Consider the following 21,152-nt stretch of genomic DNA (forward strand, 5'->3'; position numbering starts at 1 on the left):
GAGGAAGGAGCAAAACCAAGAGTGTGATTGCATGGAATTACAGGAGGGGTGGGGTGGGGAGGGCTCTAGGAAGAGAGAGGTCAACAGCTGTGACTGTGTTTGAAAGGCCAAGGAATACGGGAAAAGAGTATTTTTATTCAGAAAAATAAAAGAAATTCTATTAAATGTTCTAAATTGGACTTCTGAGTATCCTTTGGTCCTATAATATTAGAGAGATGTTTTGAAAAAGAGTTTCTTATGCAGAAAAAATTTCGTGGGACTTCCAAATTCAGGATAATAGAAAGAAAATCTTAAGTGGCACAAAATAAAAAATGAGTATCTGTTCTTCCTGGGGCCATGCAACTCTAATAACTTTTCCATGTTTACTGTTTTTGCTTTTTAATTGGATCATCAGACTAAGAATGCACCCTGATGTGCGAAAAGTTTCTTAGAAAGTGAGAAGACTGCCCCCCCCCCGCCCCCGCTTTCTGATTAAAGCGCTTCTCATCAGCATCCTATGCCACTTAGTAAGCTACCCATGCAGAAAGCATCCTCAGGGCAGTGCACATAAGAAAAATCTGAGGAACCAGAAACAGGCTATCAGTTTCCGCAGGTTGACAAAATCGGCAAATAAAAACTCAAGACTGCCATTAAATTTGAATTTCCGATAAACAATGAAGAACTTTTTAGTATAAGTACGTCCCAAATATTGCAAGGGATATACTTGTACTAAAATTATTCCTTTTTTGAGATTCCCATTTAACAGGCCAGTCTGTATTTTATCTGACCACCTCATAAGTCCACTACCCACACCCCAGGCCTAGCGGCCCAGGAGCGAGTTTAAAATCCCGCACCGGCCCGCTCGGCCGCGTCCCCTGATTGGCCGAGGCGCGCCCGCCGCCCCGCCGGTCGCAGGCGTCACGGCAGCCCCAGCAGCCTGGGCCCCGCCGCCGCCTCCGCGGCAGCCCCGGTCGGCGCAAGTGCGGCGCGCGCTGGGGGAGGGGGCGCGGCGGAGCGCGAGGCTGGCGTCGGGCCGCCGCGGGATTAAGTTTCTCAGTCACGCGTGAGTGTGCGCTTTGATCCCGAAGCTCCTCGCCGGGCCGTTACTTCAGAAGACAGCGAGCGTGGGCGAAGCGAGGCATCCAGAGGCCCCGGCGACCCCTGCTCCCTAGTCCTCTGCCCCCTCGCGTCCCGGCCCTGGGCGGCCGCCGCGAGCCGGGTAAGCGGCGCGTGAGCCCAGGCCCGGAGGCCGAGGCGCGCCCCCGCGCCCTGCGCGCGCGCCGGCGGGGAAGGTGCGCGGGCGCCCGGGGCTCGGCGCGCGGGGGTGGGGGTGGCGGCGGGCGGTGGGGCGGTGCGCTTGCCCCACCCCGCGCGGCCAGGCGCTTCGCGGATGCCGCTGCTGTGGCTTTTTAAAAGGATGGGGTCTAGAAGTTTCCTTTGCTACTCGCAAGTCTCCACTCCTCCCACCCCCGCGATGGATAATCCTAGACCTTTCAGCCACCCCTACCCCTTTCTTTTGCTCTCGCTGACTCTAAGAGGTTTAAAAGTTCTTCCTTTTCCTTGACCCAGAGGGGCACAGTCTTGGTGTCGGGGGGCGGGGGGTGGGGTGTTAGCCTGGGGGTCCGGAGCGCAGACCAGGCCTCCGGGGCGCGGGAGCCTGTTGCTCTCCGCTGCCGGGGCCGCGCCCGGATGCCCTATCCGCCGTTACGCGGTGCCGGGCTGCGCGGGGTGCGGTAGAGAGTGGGCAGCAATGCTCCCGGTCTTGCGTTCTCGCTTTAGCCTCGGGGACCCCAGGCAAGCCGCTAATTGGTACCGGTTCCCCGTCCCCCACCCCTGGCGCCCATGCCCTTTTAACCGCAGCTCCCGTTGGTGGGAGCATGTTGATCTTGTCTCTCCCTTAATCCCCTCACCCCCCGCTCTGATGGGCGCCTTTGTCTGTGATTTGGCAGCCCCAGGATGCCGGATGTTCCTAGGGAAGCGATGTTTGGGAGACGCTTTGTGCCTTGCGGAGTAGCGCGTTTGTCGGGTGGTGATGGTGTACATTTTTGCTTGCATTCTTTGCAGAGGCACAAAGGCCGGGCTATTCTTCCCTGCAGTCACATGGAAATCCAAGCGGAGACTGCGGGGGAGGAGAGGTGGCCAGGCGCCAGCGGGAGGTGGAGGCCACTGCGCAGTCCCTGGGGGCGAGTGGGGGGTCCCCGGGGACCTCTTCTCCGCGGTGGCGCTGTTGAGGTGCTCTGCTTGGGAAGACCCCGGCAGTGGGCACTGTCTTTGTGCAGTGGGGGCTGTGGTTGGAGGCTAGTGTTTGGTAGGTATCACCAGATAGATAAGAGGACTATGACTTCACCAGCCTAGAAGGAAAACTTCTCCATGTTCTTTTGATGTCATAGAGAAGGAATCTGATAAGTGACCAGACTGCCTTGACCTGCCTTGTAGATAGTTTGATGTAAACATCCCCTTCGTGTTTCCCTAGAAATTCCTGGTTTAGGTTACCTTTTATAGAATAACACCTTATCTGAAAACTAAGGAGGAGGAGGTGATGGCTTCGGGCTTGGGAGTTTTACATGTTGAATTTGGGTGTGAGTGATTACAGTGAACATCTTGTAATGTTGGAACCATCTAAATTTGTATAATGTATGCCTTAGCACTTGATGGAATTTCGGCAAACAATAGTGTTTAGAAAACCTAGCAAAACTTGGCCAGCCGCAGTGGCTCACGCCTGTAATCCCAGCACTTTGGGAGACCGAGGTGGGTGGATCACTTGAGGTCGGGAGTTCAAGACCATCCTGGCCAACATGGTGAAACCCTGTCTCTACTAAAAATACAAATATTAGTGGGGCGTGATGGCACGCGTCTGTAGTCCCAGCTACTAGCGAGGCTGGGGCAGGAGAATCGCTTGCACCCAGGAGGCGGCGGTTGCATTGAGCCGAGATCATGCCACTGCACTCCAGCCTGGGCGACAGAGCGAGACGACTCTGACTCAATAAATAAATAAGTAAATAAAAAACATAAATAAAAACCTAGCAAAACTTGAAGTTCTTTGACTTGATCTTCTAATACAATACCGCGCTTTGGATAGATGCACCTGTGCCCTTGTGTGCAACGTAGGCAAAACTAGTTTTGGGTACCCTTTGACTCTTCATTCCTCTTTCCTATCTCGTTTGCCAAAACGAACAAACTTAGGAAGATTATTCTCAACGTATTACTAATAGATTATGGTGTACCTTATTTCTTACATATGTTTCTTTTTTTCCCTTTGTTCCTGTGTTTATTCTTTTCACGTACCTTCTATAGTTCTGGTTTTGTCTCTTTACCACACTTCTTTTTATTGACTGGGCCTGATGGTTGTGGCTTGGAAAGGGAGGGACCATTAGTCAGTTTTTAGTGTGCTTCAAAGTCCTATCACCTAGACATTGCTCTGGTTGGCCCTTAAAGACATCTTTCATTTTCAGATGCATTTAAATGCACCTAACTGTGAGGAATAGAAGCTGTTCTCAGAGTTTAGTTTATTTCTACAAGTTGAAGCTATTGAGAGAGATTCTTGGAAATCCTTGAAATGTAACTTTCATGGATTTAGGCCTAGTTGGCCACTTTTAGTTTTTAACTGCTAGGATGGAGAGATTTTGCTTGACAAATGATGAAGTGAATCCATTGTCTAGAATTGAGATTAGGGATTTAAAAGCTGGAGAAGAACAATGAATTGCCCGGAACGTAGCTATCCTGAGTTAGAGGCAGATTATTTTCTCCAGATTACATCCCAGATCCGACATAGTCTTGTCTCTCAGGTTGAGTTGCAGGTTGGCTACATTTTGTATATTTGGAAACATACAAAGTACTCTGAATTTCATGAATTATTTTGAGGCAAAGTTGGACCAGAATGTCCCCAAATATGGTAGAGCGAATAGCACATCTGCCAGAGAAAGATCCTACACTTTAAAGTGAAGAAGCAGACAACTTCCTGGTGAATTTAGGACTGCTTGATGGTGCCTATAAATGATGATATATGTCCGAAACAGTTACATGTACTTTTAAAAATAGTTATTTGGCTTGAAGTAGGATTTCATTTGATATTGTTACATACATTATCAACTCCATATTTATAACAATAAAAGTTTCATTTTTTTCTTGTAAATTAGTGTCATACAAAGAGGAACATTTATATAAGTACAGTTCGGAAATGATATTTAGCATGGTAACATTGATATATTGTGATTAAATAATTTTAGTGGGATTCCATGTGGGATAATAAGACTAAGGAGATAAATAACTACTTCTCAATAAAGGAAACCAGTGGTGAGGAATCCATTGCCTTCCTGTGATATGTTTCCAGAGAAGATCCGAGGTATTCATGTAATAGGTAGTAATAGGTGGATTAGGAAGACTGTTGTATTGGGTTAGGCATTGAGGAGAACACAGAATAAATACGATTCTGCTCCAGTAGCGTAGGGTCTTAGTTGCAAGAATCTAATGGGAGAAATTATAGAAAGGTTTTACACATAAAAAATGTTACAGGGATTCTAGGAAAGTAGTTAAGTATAGGGATTACTTGCTCTTATCATTGTGGTTAGTAAATAACACACAGAGGGGGCTTTGGTCTTGAGATAAGAGGGTGGAAATGAAAGATTTTTGGTATGAAGTGAGCTTAAGTCAGTGGTTTTGCCTTGAAAATTGACATGGTGTATGGAAGAGGCTTGGATGTGAGTGGGCAGTGGGTACTGAAGAGCGTATTCAATTTGTATATTTCTGGAGTGCGATAGAGGGTTTGTGCCCAGGGGAAAAGTTTGGATGGGGAAGAGCAATTAATGGAGAGCAATGAAGTATAGGCTGAATTTTATCTCTTGAAGTTTCCACTTTCCAGTAACCCGTTTCACATTTCCTTCTGAGACTTTACCAGAAACACGTTTAGTGTCTATATTTCTAACAACCTCTTCAGTGCAATCTGGTCTTTTTCTACCATGCACCCTAAAACGTTTGTAGCCATTACCTGTTACCCAGTTCCAAAGCCACTTCCACATTTTTGGTGTTTGTTACAGCAGCACCCCATTTCCTGGTACCAAAATCTGTATTAGTTTGATAGGGCTGCCTTGACAAAATACCGCAGAGTGGGAGGGCGGCTGAAACCACGGGAATTTATTTCCTCACAGTTGTGGGGGCCGGAAGGCTAAAATCAAAGTGTTGGTGGGATTGGTTTCTACCGAGCCTCTCTCTTTGGCTTGTAGATGGCTGAGTTCTCCCTGTTTCTTCACATACTCTCCCTCTGTGTATGTCTATGGCCTAATTTCTTTTTATAAGGGAACCAGTCATATTGTGTTAGAGCCCACCCCTAGTGTCCTCATTTAACCTTTATGTCCAAGTACAGTTACATTCTGAGGTACAGGGAATTAGGATATCCTGTGGATTTTTAGGAGACATAATTTAGCCCATAACAAGGTTCTCAAAGAGACCTAGTCTGTAAGCTAGTGAGACCCTGAGGCAGTGAGATCATATTGGAGGCTAGTGCATAGTCTGATCATTACTGGGGTAATCTGATGTTTGGCAAGAAAGGGAAACTGCTATTTGAGGACAAAGGTATTTTATCTTTGGCCTGAGGCCACTTATTTTCTTTCTCTGGGTGTTCATTGGGAAATTGTGCCTCTATGACCTTCCTTTTTGTGGACAGAGCATTAATTTTCTTTTGAAGTGTTTTATAAAAGCATTTGTTTTCTTAAAATATTTCTTTTAATGGTTCTTAAAAATAGTAAAGCGCTAAATTTGGCAAAGCTGAAACATTGTGTTGTAAATATCTCAGTGGTTTTTGAGTCTGATTAAAACAACAGAATTTATTCTTTAAATTCCATTGATCTAAAAACTGTCTTATACATGTTTTGTGGGGTAATATATGGCATAATCTTTTTTTCCTTCAGAAATGTTTCCCCCTTTTGGGAAAATATGATTAATAAAAGGGATTTTATGTTACATAAAATAAAAACTTTTTATTTTTATTTTATGTTTTTTAGGTGTTGCAGTTGTATTTGTTGAGTTAACGAAACCATTAGAACCATTCTTCCAGATCTGGCCAACTAAGTATAAAAAAAAAAAAAAAGATAAAAAGAGACAAATTCTTACTTTTTTTTTCTTTTCTGGCCTGTCTGCCTGCAGTGGTTAAATTTGTTTTGTTTAGGGAATTCTTATCTTTATCCACCTTTTAGTTTTATTTGTGTCTGCAAAAGCAACATTCATTGTTATTTTCTTGTAAACCACTTGCAGATCCGAGGTGTTATAAATAAGTGTATGAGGAGAAAGTGAAAAATGAAACACTTATTAAAAAAAAGAGAAAAACACAAAACTTAAGGAAAAACTTACTGTTGTTGCTTATTTTTAAAAATACATAAGGTAATTATTTATTTTAGTAAATAGCACATTTAAAAAGGTATGGAAGGTACAAGTGAAAAGAAGACAGAAAACTTGCCTGTAATTGGATCACCCATATACCACTCCCACAAGAAAATCCCCAAAACACATATTTTGAAAAGGAAGATACTTACATTATTTTGTTATAACAAATGAATAGATAGAGCTGTTGATCAATAGATTTCACCAATTGCTGTCTTTCTCAGTAAGCATAATCTGATCTGAGATTATTAAACGTTCTTATAATTTGAGTTGATACTAATAGCGTTTGTTTGAACTGATGTCTCAGGTCTTTTGAAGAGGTATGATACAGTTCACTACCACATGGCATATAGGACACCAGTGGAGAATGTATTTTTAAAAATTTTGATCTCTGCTTAAAATTAAGCGTTAATAGTCATATTGTTAATTTCACAATAACTTTATATTATGTACTCAGGTGGCCCCATAGGATACTTTGCTTCAGGGAACTGTCATAGAAAATGGTCATGAGAAGCTATCCTTCTGTGTTCATGAGATACCACTAACCTAACAAAACCATGATGATAGAGTCATAAAGATTAATGATTATTCTACAAGTTAAAAACTCCTCTCTGATATATTTAAGATATGTCCAGTTTCTCTTATACCTTGCTAGGCCCCTGTTTTAGTTCATTTGGGGTGCTCTAACAAGATATCAAGCAGTGAGTCCATTATAAACAAAAATTTATTTCTCATAGTTCTGGAGGCCGGGAAGTCCCAGATCAAGGCACTGGTAGGTTCTGTGAATGGCGAGGGCCTCGTAGATGATGCTGTCTTGCTGTGTCTTCATGTGGTGTGGAAAGGGCAAGGCTGTTCTCTGGTACCTATTTTATAAGGGCACTAATCCCACTCATTAGAACTCTGCCCTTGTGATCTAATTGCCTCCCAAAGGCCCCACCCCCTAATACCATTACTTTGGGAGTTAGGATGTCAGCATATGAATTTGGGGGGAACATAAACTTTCAGACCATAACAGCCCCCTTAATAGGTCCTGCTTTGTCTAAGGCATTACTAGATAAATTTCATAAAGCTTATGTATTTCCTCCTCTGCTTCTCACTCCCCACAAGTCTCCCAGGTTTTTGCATTTTAATAAGTCAGGCCTGAATCCTCTTCTGGACAGCATTCATTTTCTTTTGTATTTTGTTTTAGTAGAAACGGGGTTTCACCATGTTAGCCAGGCTGGGCTTGAACTCCTGACCTCAGGTCAGGTGATCTCCCCGCCTCAGCCTCCAAAAGTGCTGGGATTACAGGCGTGAGCCACTGCGCCCGGCCTCATATTCCAATTTGGGACTACAGGGGCCTCATCGGTATGATTCAGTGGAGTGTTGTCTGACCCTTCCTCCCCTTTCCCATCACATTCAGTTTTCTGGGCTAGGAAATGTAGTTATCCTATGCTGTTTTACAGCATTGGATACGGCTCTTCATTCTGATATAATCTATTGATTATATATTGGGTTAGACTAAGTCACAAAGTATTTTTAGCTCTGTTTTGTGGCTGAGGTAGGAAAATGAGAAGAAATGGCCCTGGGGCCTGGATTATTGCTCCCTAGCTAGCTTTATTAAGATGTTCAGTGAACATCTGTTGGATGCTAAAGTCAACCTGTTCAGCCCCTATTCTTTTCTCAAGGAGGTGGGAGGGACTGTTTAACTGTTTTATTGTGGTATAAGTTATAATTGACAATAAACTGCAGATATTGAGAGTATACAATTTGTTGAATTTTGGCTGTTGTGAAGCTATCCCCCACAATCAAGATAGTGAACATATCCATCACCCCCAAAAGTTTCCTCATACCCCTTGGTAATCCTTTCCTCTACCCACCCCTCCCATCTCCAAGTAAACTACTCATTTGCTTTATATCACTATAGACTAGTTTGCATTCGCTAGAGCTTTAAATAAATGGAATCATACAGTATGTTCTCTTTTGTCTGACTTCTTTCACTATGTAATTATTTTGGGATTCATCCATGTTGCCTGTATTCATAGTTTAGTACTGATCATTGCTGAGTAGTAGTAGTCATTGCATGGATATACCATTAAAGAGTTTTTAAGTCATTTAGAACTCTCCTGCACTTTGTTCATTGTCTTATGGTGCATATTCATTCTTGCTTTTGTGAGGGAGGAAAAACTTTACTCTCTGAGGTTCTATAAGTGAGGCCTGTTAATTAAAACTAACAAAACACAGATTAACATTTAATCGATCTTTTTAATTTTACGTGCATGGGGGCTACACAGAAAAGAGACCCAAAGAAGAGGATAGATTTGGGGTTTTTGCATCATTTTCATAATAAAAGTTGTTCTCACTGGTAAGGGAGAGATGATCATCTTTACAAATGGACATTTATGTCGCATTTACAAAGGAAATTTTGTGTTCTACTTTTACGCAGAAAGGGCCAGGGCAGAGAGTGCTCCTGTCTTCCATTTCCTATTTGCCTTCAGTTCAAAATAATCCTGATGCCAAAGTAGCATATTTTGGAGTGGCATATTCTGATCCCCTTTGGATTCAACTGTGTGCGTCTGACTTTTGTATTTGACAGTGTTTCTCAGTCTTCTTAAATTCATGCCTCATTTTGATAAACATAACAGAAAATTTAAATGCCCTTATTTAAATGTTGGAGCTTCAAAATACGTAAGTCAGTAGTTTAAAAAATACTACTGGTAATTGTAAAAAAGATGCAAAAATATTTAATTTTGAAAGATAGGAGATGATTAAGTAAAAAGTCAGGAGATTATTGAGGCTTTCCATAAACTTTTGTATCCTACCTTATGAAGAGTTTAAGCACAGCACAGTAGTTTCAGTATTGAACCCAATGCTTTATTTTGACTGCTTGCTAAATATTCCTCACCCACTTGCATATTTTTTGTAATTCTTATCATTTTTGATAGCTTTATCTGTCACTCCTGTGACAAATTTATATGATAGTCATATAGTGAATTGGATAACAAAGGAGTAATTTGGTGCTGAAATTATTCAAATAATTGCCATTCTGTATATGTTGCAATTCAGATCATCAAACACACCAAGAGTCGGAGAGGGGATTATCTGCATCATTCTAGATCAGATCTGGCCAGTGGAAATATCATGTGAGCCACACATGTAATTTTAAGTTGTCTGTAACCACAGTAAAGAAAAAAGCAGAAGTAAGTGAAATTAATTTTAATAATATATTTTATTTAACCCACTTTCTTCAGATTATTATTTCAACGTATAATAAGTATAAACATTATCGAGATATTTTACTTTCTTAAAAAAAAAAAGCTCTCCAAAATATGCTATGTCTTTTACCCTTACATCATATTGCCTTTAGAACTGGCCAAGGTATAAGTGCTGGGTAGTGGCTTGTTTCATTGTGGTTCCTGGCTACTGTATTGGTCAACACAACTTTACCTCATGCAGCTAAGCTATAAGGTCAGATGAAATCAAGAAACAAGATGTCTTCATTCTGTTATGGAAACCTGTTATGTTGGCTGGAACCACTCAGCCTTTTTTGGGTCATTTGTAATGTTTATATATTGTCTGTACCTTCTGATCACTTAGTTGAAGTGACAAACAAAATCAAACTACATTTAAAGCAAATGTCCTCTCTAGATTATTACAAAAGTAAAAGTTGGTTTATGCTGTTAATATTAACATTTAGTCCTTTGAGTGCCAGAGTAAAAGTAGTTAATGGAGGCAGTTAAATAGTAGATGAGTTAATTAAGAAACAAATAGTCATATTAATTGAAAGATAAGCCTTTTTAAAATGCTTTCATGGAGAAAATATCACTTATCAAGATAACCCCAATGAATCCTATAGAATTACGTATGGTAACTAAATAGTGTAGCTTGTTACATTATCTGTGAATTAGTAATTAGGGGATCGAATTGCTCCATGCTTATTTTTCTTATATGGCTAAGGTACGTGTTCAGATAGGTTCATAATAATTTGGATTCCTTTATGCAGTTCTCCCTCATCTGAACTACCTGGAATCTTGCCAGCAACATGTAAATTGTCATTTCTTGCTGAATTTTCTCAGTATATTCTCAACTGTGTAGACTATCAGTGACCGACAAGCTTATCAGCAGATTTGGACAGTAACACCTCTTTGCTGGCAGAGGACTACAGGGTTCTCTCTAGGAATTATTTGGTACAGATTATGAAAAATACTTTTTTTATTGTGAACAAATTTTATTTTTTTCTTGTGTGTATGCATGTTCAATTAACAGAAACACCAAAGTTACATTTGTTTTGGTTTAGTATGGAGCTGAATAAGAAAGGATCATGACAATTTTTTTTTTTTTAAGATAATATGCTCATCTATATATGTACACTGTTCCATCTTGGAACTTGCAGGAATGTTATTGATTCCACTATGATTTTTAATTTATCTCACAACCATTATTTATGGTGCTGGGGATATAGCCCCAAGAGAAAAAGAAAACAACAGCAACACAAAACTTCCTACCTTCATGAAATTAAAATTCTATTATTTCCTGTTTTCTAGAGGCATTTCAAGCTCAGTATGTCCAAAAAGAATATAACCATATTTCTCTTTCCTCTAAAACCATATATTTATCTTTCTGCTCTTGTTCTTTCAGCTAAATGATGTCCTGACAGTTCTAGTTTCCCAGATTAAAATCATTGGGAGAGTCAACCTCTATTTCTGTCACTCATTCACCCCTCCTGGCCCTAACAGTCACCAAGTGGTCACTGAGTTCTTTTGATTGCCTGTAATTAATGAGTCTGTATCTTTTCTCTGTTTTCTTGCCATTGCCTTCATCTGGGCTCTCATTCTTTTTTGATTAGGTTGTTTTAAAAGCTTAACATCTGGTTGTATTATTAGTTCTTTTCCCTCTTTGATGAAATATTTACACTATTATCAGAATTGTTTTATCAGAAAATAAATTTTAGTAATCCCTGTACCCTCCAAACTCCCTCCCCAGTGTCCCTGCATGGTCCAGCATGCCCGCAGGGCAAAGCCCCAATGAGGCCATGGAAACATTACCTTCATAGCTCTTGTCATTCTGGACCCAAGTGCTGCAGCCTCACTCTCATCAAGTTCTCTGGGTTCTTGATGGTTTTGTTGCCTTAGCAGATGTCCTTCCCTTCATAAGAAATGCCTTTCCCTTTACTGCTCTCCTCCGCACTCTCCTGATCGGCTCATACTTCAAGATGATTCATCTGTCATAACTCTTAACAAATTCTTTCTGACTCATGTTGGCAGTATTGGATTCCTCTGTACTGAGAACTTTACCTATCACGTTGCCCCGTAATTACTTACTGTTTTCCAGTAAATTGGGAACTCAGAAGTTAGATACTTGTCCTCATTCTTCTTTTGTCATATGCTTCAGTGACAGAGGTGGATAAAGACATGGGGGCCTGAAGTATATGGAATTTGGGGTGGTTCTCTTAAAAATAATAGAAAATCATAACTACAAAATTAGATATGAAAAAAATTTATTTGAGAATTGAAGAATCCTATGCAAGTACCTTCATGCTAAATCTTACTATACACATGCTAAATCTTCCTATACACATGGCTAGGAATATGTAAGTGCTCACTTAATACTTGATGAATTGGTGTGGTTTTTTTGGGATGCGTTATAAGTATCATCTGAATATCTATATTTATATATATGTATATAATTTTCTTTTTGCTGTTTATTTTTTAAAATTAGGAAACATGATTAGCCATTCTGATGCTAATACTGTTGCTAATAATAAATGTCTAATACTTCCATACTTCTTCCCATTTCCAAACACTTCTGAATACCTTATCTTACAGGATTTTGACAACTGAGTCACAAGGGAAGTGACTCAGACTTAATGACTCCGTGTTTTGCTACTTAGTGAGTGAAGGAAAAGGGAGCTGAAGTTCTTCCTTTGAGATCAGATTTCACTTTGGTAGGAGAAATGACAATTCTTCCTCTGCGTCTGTAACCTCAGTCAACACCACTTTGCTCTATATTCTGTTAGCCTGGGAATGCTAAGGAATTTTCTGAGAGTTTTCCAAATCATCTCAGTGTCATTCCATCTTTCCATCCCTTCTCCCTTTCAGCTTCCTCAATTATTTCTTCTTCCTTTCCTCCCGTGTTATTTGTGTCTTGCCATACATCAAACACATTCTTCTCCATGTCTTTTCTCAGATGAATTGATACTTTTAAGTGTCATTACTTTGAATAAGCTGAATTTTGTAGTTTGCAATTTTCAAATTTGTTTCTACTTCTTTGAAGTACTATGGGGTGTGTCTTGGGATCCTCAGTAGTGTAAAAAGTACACCTAATTTTCAGCAATGGAAAAGAAAGTATCACAAAACTGTGTACTTTACGGCATAGGTAAGACAGCTCTGTTGCTTAAAAGCTTCATGAATGTAGGAGAAAACACTATCTTTCTGAACCTCAATTTTCTTACCTGAAAATGAGGGTATAAAGTATGGAGCTCTTGGTAGGATTGAAGGAAATACATATTTGTAAAGGACATAGGTTTTGTTTAAGAAAACAGGGATAGGATATATGGAAGGTATTATAAACAAATGGTTTCATTTCAAACACTAAAACTGATGCCAATTTCATTACCTAAAAAATTACCTATGTAGCCTATTTTATTTTCTGGGAAAGTCATTATTATAACAGATGCAATAGCAATCAATTCTTAAATGCAATTTTATTATTAGTTGTTATTGAATAGCATTTTTAAGAACCCCAAATAACAGATTGTTGCTTTAAATTGTGTATTGCAACCAAGCCTACATTTTAGACATTCTAGTGATGAATATATATTTGGAAAGTTTTGCCTCTTGGAGTATTTGGTGGTGGATATGTTCCTGAGGAAGAAAGTTGCCTTTTTACATCAGTGAAATGATATGGAAAGTTAGTTTGTTACTTAGGGACTCTTGTCAGGGTAGACATCCCCTCTGATTAAGGCTTTTAAGCCTTTGTCCTCCTTAAATCCTTCTTCCTTCTTTCTCTGACCCCAAATCTTCGAGTAGCTGAATGAGATTACTTTTGCATGAAACTGTTCAGATAATTATCGACATTTCATTATATAGACTTTTCAATACCCCACCTAATAATGGCTGGAAAAATGGGATGGCTTAATAAAAGGTCTGAGTTAGGGAACCCTGGAAAAGTTATAGTATTTTCTTTGACTCTCTACTGAATCTATTAAATGTGGTCTTAACAAGTTACATGTTTGGAAAGAGTAAAAGCTTACAAAATTTTCTTACATCTTCAAGTAATTAAGATTGATAATTGAAAAAAAAAGTGTTGATTTCTTCTGTCTGCTGAATTTAAGGGTTCTGAATGGCTAAATACTCCACAAAAAGTATTGCAAAGAATGGGCCGAGAGAGGGAGAGAGAGAATGTGATTGTTCACAAGCCCTTCTCAGTACATGCATCTGTTGTACTTCTCTGTGCAGAGTTGAAACTGAACCAACAGGCGTCAAACCACTAGTTACCACGAGCACAGTATAGGAGAGAAAAACAGCCACATTAAATATTATTCCAAAATGCTGTTTTCTTCCCAGAGGACTTCTGATGAGAAATTTGAGCCTGCCCTTTCCTGAGTAAAGTTTGTAAACTTTGTTCCTGTCCACGTTCAGCAAAGGGAAGTCATGAAAGCCACTGACTGAATTTAGGAGGTGCTGATGGATGGGGAAGGATAAAAATATCTAATTATGTATAGTACTTATAGCTCAGTGATACCTAAGGAGTTTATATAATATACAACGCTTTTCATAATTTTTGTAGAAAAGATTCCAGGAGAAGCCATTTGGAACAGTAATAGAGAAATTGTGGAAGTAGAGTTATTTTAAGAGTTGGGAAAGTCCTAGAAAATGATCTTGGGAGAATAGTAGAACGTGAAGTTGGATGGGGAGATAAGTTGAAGCACATGGTTGTAATATTATGGTCTTCTCTCCTACCTCCTAGTTCCACAGTTTTCTCTGTATTGGAAATATTGTCTCCATCATTTAACACTTTCCCCTGAGGAGCCACTCAGTCACAACTGACAAGCCACCTATTGTTCTGCCCCAGTGTCATCAAGATCTCACAAACTCAATGGAGATCCTGTCCGTGAGAGGGCAGCTGAGAAATGACAGACATTTTTTGTACTATCACCTCCGACAGCACTTGATAGGTTCTAACAACAGAGACCTGCTGCCAACTATATTTCTGGGTCCCATGGGTACGCTTTTGAGTACCAAATGCTTTCAATTTGTTTTTTCTTTTTGAGATGGAGTTTCACTCTTGTTGCCCAGGCTGGAGTGCAATGGTGCAATCTCAGCTCACAGCAACCTCTGACTCCTGGGTTCAAGTGGTTCTCCTGCCTCAGCCTCCCCAGTAGCTGGGGTTACAGGCATGTGCCACCACGCCTGGCTAATTTTGTATTTTTAGTAGAGACTGGGTTTCTCCATATTGGTCAGGCTTGTCTTGAACTCCCAACCTCAGATGATCTGCCTGCCTTAGCGTCCCAAAGTGCTGGGATGACAGGCGAAAGCCCAAATGCTTTTTACAAGCACCAGGACACAGTCGACCTGGACTCATTGAATTGCCTCATTCCAGGCAGGGAAAAGGGCAGGAGGTAAGAGCCTGAATTTCCCTGGAGAATTTGTTGCCAGTGTAGGAACTGCACTGAAGAATTCTATGGCACAAAGTTAAGTCTTCTGCATGTTTTAGGTTTCCCCCAATACAATAATGTGGCTACCGTGAGTGCTTTGTGGGCAGCTAGCTGCCTCTGGAGTTTGGCATTGACACATTGTTGTGTTCACCTGCGAGGGCAGCTCTTGGAAGAATTCCCCTGCCTGGTTCTATGCAAGCAATATGCCTGGCATGTTGTGTCTTGACCCTTAACACTGAAAATGTGATACAGACAGGGGCATTCTGCCCAACAACCTAAATTCCTTTGAGTTTAACTGAGGAGTGAGAGAACAGAAGAGGCCAAATCTTAATTCTGAGAAGAACTTAAATCTTTCCCCTCAGTCACCATGTTTGGTGTGAGTTAACAGTTTGAGGGGAGGGTACCCTGTCCAACAGAGATACATGAAGAGAACATTATGAATGAAAAGTATGCAAAATGGGTGTTCGGAGAGAAAGTGTTAGAATCCATAGTTCTCTAATGTGTATTCTGGACTCTTTTTTTGTTTTTTTTGTTTTTTTTAAATTATGGGTGAAGGTTAATGGGGAAGGAAATAAATATAATGCAATGGGCTATAAACAGAATTGATTGGTCTAAATATTTTTAGAAAAGGAAAGTTAGCCTTCCAGAGGGTCGGTTGAGTTAGTCCAGCAGTCCAGGGTTCTGATCCTAGACATACCACTGATTTGTTACGTAATCAACTCTCAGTGAGCTTTAGCTTCTCTGTGACCCATGTGTTTTTTGAGGCCCCTTTCAACTTTAACTTTATAGATGAGTGTAAGCAGTAAATAAGGGTATTTAACTCAAAGTATCATAAAATATAAATACATAATTATGGAAGCGGATATGAATCTGCTAATATTCTTTATAAAACTTGTGTATCTATGTGTTTTAGAGAATCTGCAGATAAGTTAAGAACATATATACTGTTTGAAAGAGCATTTTGCCTCAGACCAACAATCTTAAAAATAAAACTAACTTTCAAAAGCCAAAGCAAATGTAATGAACATGTTTTTTGGTATAAATACATTTGTTATGTAAGAATACTTGTAAGAAAATATTCAATTTCCATATTATATTTATTTTCATTTTCAGTAGGCTTCATCCCCTCCATTAGAAAATTAACAGGAAAATATGATATGATACTATTTTCACCAAACTTTCTTAGAGTATGTGGATTCTTGGTCAATGTAGTGATTTTGATTTGTGTATGTTTATATAATTGTGGATTAACATGCCTTTTTTCCATAATTTAGTGTTAGCTTATATATATTGTGTGACTCTTCATTATATTGTCATTTGAATATTCATGGAAGATAAATAAGTTTTATTTAAACTGAAACAGGTTTATGTTTATACTTTCTTGGGATCCCCTATAATTCACAAAGGTGGGGTTTTTGAACATATGTTCAAAAGTAGAACAGCAATAGTTGTTCATCACTTCCTGCCCTCCTGCTCTCTGATGAGAAGTTGACTAATCCAGGGCAATAAGTATCTGCTTCTAAGGCCTGTATCTCAAACAGCTTGGTAAAATTAGAAGCAGAATAGCATCAGAAAATGAGAATGAAGCTTTGTTTTTAATAGTAAAACTGAAAATGATTCCTTATGAGATATTATATTTTGAAGAAATGTTTCATAATATTTCCTTTAGTTTTGCTGGAATTAAGTAGTCTACCTGAATAAATTATTGTTCTGGGAGAATTTACCAATGGTAACATTATTTTTTTCCAAATAACTTAGTATTATAGTTTTAGGTGAAATCTTTTTTTTTTTTTTTTTTTTTGCCAAACAAGGATAAGGAGGATTTGAAAAATATTACACTAATCATCTCTAGTCCTAGCCTCTGAAACTGGATATTGTTAACATTTTCACATATTGGCTGCCTTATTTTTGTAATAGTTATTATGAGAAATTTCAAATGTACATAAATGTCGTGAATCCTCATATACCCATCATTCTGTTTTAACAAGTACTAGTTCATGGTCTTGTTTCTTCTCTTGTCTCAGACATTTCCCTTGTCCCTTCCCTGGAAGTTTTTGAAGCAAATTGTGGATATGATATTATTTTATGCATAAATATTTCAACCCAACTGCTTTTTACATGCATAATTTAAAACCGTTATAAAAATACAGTTTCCTTAAAAAAAAAAAAAAAAAAAAAAAAAAAAAAAGAGAAAGCTAAATTCCCCCGTTGAGTCCCCACATATGAGGCTACTACTTCCATCTGTCTACTCCCATCTACTGTCATTTTAGAATGTGTCCTTTTAATCCATTGTTGAATATGAGGAAAGTATGTGTATACATATTTTTATGTGGCCCATATACTATTTTTTATATTTTTAAAATATAAATAAACTACTTATTCTGTAAATCTCCATTTCATTGTTGAGGTTTGGACTCCGAGTCTGTTCTTTAAAAAATGAGTCTAACCCATTTGTGTTTATTGTGAATATGGATATCTGGATTTATTTCATTGCCCTTGTTTTGTGTTTTTTGTTTACTGTGGTTTCTCATTTTTCCTTGTTTTCCCATTCCTAACCTCTTTTAAATTGCTCGAGTATTTTTAGTTCATCTTCTTTCATTTTGGTGTGTATATTATGTGGAATCTACTTCTGTTTTTTTAGTGGTACCTTAAGGTTTTAACATGTATACTTGGCTTAATTTTTCTAGTAGAGTTTGAAGAAAGAACATTTCTATCCTCCTATGATTGGAACTCTTTTTAATTTTTATAATTTTTTTTTTGAGACAGGGTCTTTTTCTGTCGGCCCAGATTGGAGTGCAGTGGTGCGATCACATGTCACTGCAGCCTCTACCACCTGGGTTCAGGTGATCCTCCCACCTCAGCCTCCTGAATAGCAGGGACTACAGGTGTATACCACCACTCCTGGCTAATTTTTTTAAAATTTTTTGTGGAGATGGGGTTTTGTGATGTTGCCCAGGCTGGTCTCAAACTCCTAGGCTCAAGCGATCCACCAATCTTGCCCTCCCAAAGCTGGGATTACAGGCATCAGCCACCATGCCTGGCCTGAATGGAGATTTTTGGTCTGAAATATTTTTACTGTTTGTAAATATTGTTCACAGTTACTCAGATTTCATTTGTATAATGAAAATTTGTCAGAGCTCACATTCCTTTTTTTTAATTTTTAATTTTCATTTTCTAGGGGCAGGGTCTTGTTCTGTTGCCCAGGCTGGAGTTTAGTGGCACAATGATAGCTCACTATAGCCTCAATCTCCTGGGCTCAAATAATCTTCTCACCTCAGCCTCCCAAGTAGCTGGGACTACATGCATGTGCCTCCACGCCTGGCTAATTTTAAGAATTTTTTTTTTTTTTTTTTGTAGAGACAGGGTCCCACTTTGTTGGCCAGGCTGGTCTTGAGCTCCTGGCTAAAAGTGATCCTCTCACCTTGGCTTCTCAAAGTGCTGGGATTACAGGCATGAGCCACCATACTCCGTTAGCTACCTTTGTTTTAACAGTGGATTTATGTTTTATTCGGTGGCAGCTAATGGCTTCTCTCAGGCTCTGAGCAAAACAGAACTTTATAGTGTTATATTCACCCACCAAGTGTAGGAGCTTCCCTGCACTTTGTTTTTCTGATGTAACTATCTCTTCTGTAGGATTATTAATTATTTAGTGGTCCTACTAAAATTGTCTTGCTAGTTAACTCCCTCGAATCTTTATTGGAAGTACAGTGCCCAAATGAAATAAAGGAACAAGGGTATTTCGTAAGCAAGGGTACTTGAGAGAGTTTCTTTTTTTTTTGGATATGATGATATGGTACCATACCAAAGCAGACTGTGTTTGAATGAATAGGTGTGTTTAAATGGAGCAAACAGAGCCTCATACAACATACCTCTGGCAAAATGGAGTTCACTGTAAATGAAGATCAGTGATTGTGCATCTGTAGGGACCAGTTACTCTATTTTCCTCTTATTGGCTGTGCTGCATCTCCCAAGGAATGCCTGTATCTCTTAATGTCGGTTGTATTCTATCTCTATCAACAGACTTGTTTTTGCTGTCTCATAACTCTGGCTTGTGTGTACCTCATTTTAGCTTCTTCATCTCTTACTCAGCTGCCTTCTGTCTTCTCAACTCTTGTTCTACCATTAATTGGCTTATTCTCTCAATATTTCTTAAGTTCTTAAGAGACACTCTAGTCCATTCATGCTTTTCATGTCAGTACTTAGATTGGCTTCCCTTGAATTAAGGAGCCTAGCCCTGGTTCCCTTGGTTATGGTTGGAAGAAGGGGGCGAAGCATAGTACATGATAGCATAGTCCTTGGAGGAGGGCCTGTGGGAAGGTTGAATTCTGTATTAGTCAGCTTGAGCTGCCATAACAAATTATTTAGAGAGGTGTAAACAACAGAAATTTATTTTCATGGTGTTGGAGGTTGAAAGGTCTAAGATCAAGGTCTGGCAGGGTTCAGCTTCTGATGAGGGTTTTGTCTGTGGCTTGCAGATGGCTACCTTCTTGTGTCCTCATGTGGCCTTTTCTCAGTGCTTGCATGTAGACAGTGAGACAGGTTTTCCTCTCTTCTTCTTTCTAGAAGACCACCAATTCTGTTGGATCAGGACTCCACCCTTATGTCCTCATTTAATGTTAACTGTTCCCTAAAAGACCTGTTTCCAAAATCAATCACATCGGGGTTGGGGCTTCAACATAGGAATTTTGGGCAACACAGTTTATTCCATAGCAACATCGTAAGGTACTATACTCAGCTATTCAAACTCTATTAGGGCAGACATTTCTAGAATAGTCTCACAACACTGACATGTTCCTTGTAGTATTACCATCCATCAATAACCAAAGCAGGAAAGGTGGGATTTATCCTAAACTCATCTTCCTTACCTCCATATTACCATGTCACAGTACTTATGTCTCTTAACTAATCTTAATCTATCTCCCATTTTCCTTTGTTTCTCTAGTTTTGAAAATGCCTCTTACCTGACTTCCTTATCCCTAGCTTCTCTTGATTTTTGTATGTCCTCCATACCATTGCCAGAGTGATCTTTCTAAAGATCACTTTGCCAAAATAAACTTCTAATTAAATCTAAACTCTTTAATGGCTGGGTGCAGTGGCCACAACTATAATCCCAGCTCTTTGGGAGGCCGAGGTGGGTGGATCACTTGAGGTCAGGAGTTTAAGACCAGCCTGACCAACATGGCAAAACTGTGTCTCTAATAAAGTAAATTACAACAACAACAACAACAAAAATTGGCCGGGTGTGGTGGCGGGGGCCTTTTATCTTAGCTACTCGGGAGGCTGAGGCATGAGAATAGCTTGAACCTGGGAGGCGGAGGTTACAGTGAGCTGAGATTGTGCCGCTGTACTCCAGCCTGGGCCACAGAGCGAGACTCCGTTTCAAACAAAACAAAAAACAAATGTCAACTTTTTAAGAGTAGTATGGAGGGCCCTGAATAATTTGGCATTTACTCACATCTCCAGCCTCATCTTCTCTGTCTCTTGTTTTTCCTCAGCCCCAATCCAGGTACTACATAAGAAACTACTTGCAGTGCTCAGAAGGTACCATGCACTCTTGCGTTTATGTGGGGAGCTCTTTCATCAGACCTTCTCCCCCACCTATTCTTTAAGACTCTGTGCAGGAGTCTGTGACTCCAGGAAGTTTCCCTGACTTCTCAGTTCAGCTTGGGTGTCCCTCCTTTGTGTTCTTATATTTTAATTGTTTATTTCTTTTCCTTTCATTCACTTGTATGTGAGTTCCCAGATTGTATCATCATTTCTCCAATTCTGCTACTAGACAACATGCCAGTCATGTAAGTGCCCCATGTGTGTTTGCAGAATCAGTAAATGACAGAATTTGAGTCCTTTTCTAATCTCTTGACCTTCCCTGCATTTTCTTTTCTTTTCTTTTTCTTTTTTGAGGCAGACTTTTGCTCTGTTGCCCAGACTGGAGTGTGCTGGCTCGATCTCAGGCTACTTGGGAGACTGAGGCAGGAGAATCACTTGAACCCAGGAGGCGGAGGCTGCACTGGGTTCAAGTGATTCTCCTGCCTCAGTCTCCCCAGTAGCTGGGACTACTGCATTTCCATTTCAGGTAATTTGTATGGCAGTTTTTATAAATAAAGTATAAGAATATTAATCAATATTTGAGGTATGTTGTGAAGTTAAGGTTCTTTAATACTTGATT

At 39.7% G+C, this 21,152-nt stretch overlaps 1 protein-coding gene across 3 annotated transcripts in view; it reads left to right on the plus strand.

The window, feature by feature from the left end:
* The first annotated feature begins 913 nt into the window (after positions 1 to 913).
* The window catches only part of MPDZ (multiple PDZ domain crumbs cell polarity complex component), a 174,438-nt gene continuing 154,199 nt past the window's right edge, over positions 914 to 21,152 (plus strand). For all 3 annotated transcript variants that reach the window (XM_050761615.1, XM_050761619.1, XM_050761622.1), the window contains exon 1: positions 914 to 1,198. The gene's annotated coding sequence lies outside the window, so the exon portion shown is untranslated. The remainder of the gene's footprint in view (positions 1,199 to 21,152) is intronic.

This window comes from Macaca thibetana, chromosome 15, assembly GCF_024542745.1.
Source record: "Macaca thibetana thibetana isolate TM-01 chromosome 15, ASM2454274v1, whole genome shotgun sequence".
Taxonomy (NCBI): domain Eukaryota; kingdom Metazoa; phylum Chordata; class Mammalia; order Primates; family Cercopithecidae; genus Macaca; species Macaca thibetana.